The sequence below is a fragment of the Macrobrachium nipponense genome, chromosome 9 (genome assembly GCF_015104395.2).
Source record: "Macrobrachium nipponense isolate FS-2020 chromosome 9, ASM1510439v2, whole genome shotgun sequence".
Classification (NCBI taxonomy): domain Eukaryota; kingdom Metazoa; phylum Arthropoda; class Malacostraca; order Decapoda; family Palaemonidae; genus Macrobrachium; species Macrobrachium nipponense.
Window position 1 is genome coordinate 107,584,399 of NC_061110.1, and position 1,667 is coordinate 107,586,065.

Genomic DNA, 1,667 nt, shown 5'->3' on the forward strand with positions numbered 1-1,667 from the left:
TGAGTCTTGTGACAGCTTTTATATAAAAGAGAGAGAGAGAGAGAGAGAGAGAGAGAGAGAATTGGACTGCATTAAAATGTAAAAGATGAGCAAGGGGTGAAAGAGACAGTCTATGTAAACGATACGATAGAAAGATTTATTACCAAGTCCAGCTTTCCAAAAGAAAGTTTTGGTTGGATCATAATAAATTTCAGACACTATAGTAAATCGTATACGTGTGAGGACATGTCATACTGTCTTCTCCTAGTTTTGTTTAGGAATCCATACGGATATGTTACTGTCATTCACGTTAAAATTATCATTAATGAGATGAAAAAAAACATTCATTCATCATCCAAACGTTTTACCGTAAATAAGAGAATGACGCAATCATTAATTTCGTGACAGGTAATTTAGTGGCATGTCAAATTAATACCGCTTTCTTCATGAAGAGATACTATACACAATACACACATATATATGTAGATATATATATATATATAATACAGTGTATATATATATATATATAATATATATATATATATATATATATATATAGTATATATATATATATATATATATCTATATATATATATATATAAATATAAATATATATATATACGTGTATATATATACGTGTGTATATATATACACGTATATATATATATATATATATATATATATTCATATATATATATATATATATATATATATATATATATATATCTATGACTTTTTGTCGATTGAAAAAGCCAAGAAAAAGGAGAGGAAGAGTTGTTGCTTCTTAAATATTCTAATAACCGCATTAGTCATTTTTCCACATCGGAAGCTCCATATGAAACATAAAATTTAAGTTGTAATTTAGCATTATAAATTGAAAATGGTTATATGAACGTAAATAGAATTTTATTTAGCATTATAAATTGAAAATGATTATATGAAATTAAATAGAATTTTATCCCTCTTTTACTAAAATTATCTAAATAATTTTATCAGTCCAAAATATCCTTATCATTCTTGTCTGTGCAATAGAATTAAAGTCCCTTAGTATGGTAAATCCTAAAATACCATCCATTTAGTGAACATAACACAAAAATATCTCATAAGAATAACGAACTAGATTTCATTTGTATATCAAGTTAGACAGCAATTGTATTTTTCATAACATAATTCCTTTTTATTTACAAGTTAAACTAAAACGTTCTTTGGCCCTTTTTTACAGAAGTAATTAGAGACAGAAAAAAATAAAAATTATAAGAATTTGGTATTGTCTACTTAGGAAGCTGACCCTCTCTCAAGCATACTTTATTAAAAGTAATGGCTACTTCAGAGATTCTTCTCTATTTTCCGAATAGCGACTTTTTCCGTGCTACTTAAACAGGCTAATAGAGCGCCTATAGAGGCCATGGTCAAATACAGTGTCAAATTCGGTGTATATATATTTGAATTTCACAGATAAACTATGATATCATAGTCATCAAAGTCATTAACGATTGTCGTTATAAAAAGAAAATTAATGTGGTCGAATGGAAAGGAATGTAAGTAGCTCAGTTCGCATAGAAAATTAAAGCCCCAACCTAACCATCATGAAACACCTATGACTTTTTACATCCATAATTCAATTTTTTCGCTTTTCATTCTCGTGGTTTTTCCTTGCTTCTTCAGACATGGTCTGTCATTGCTTATAT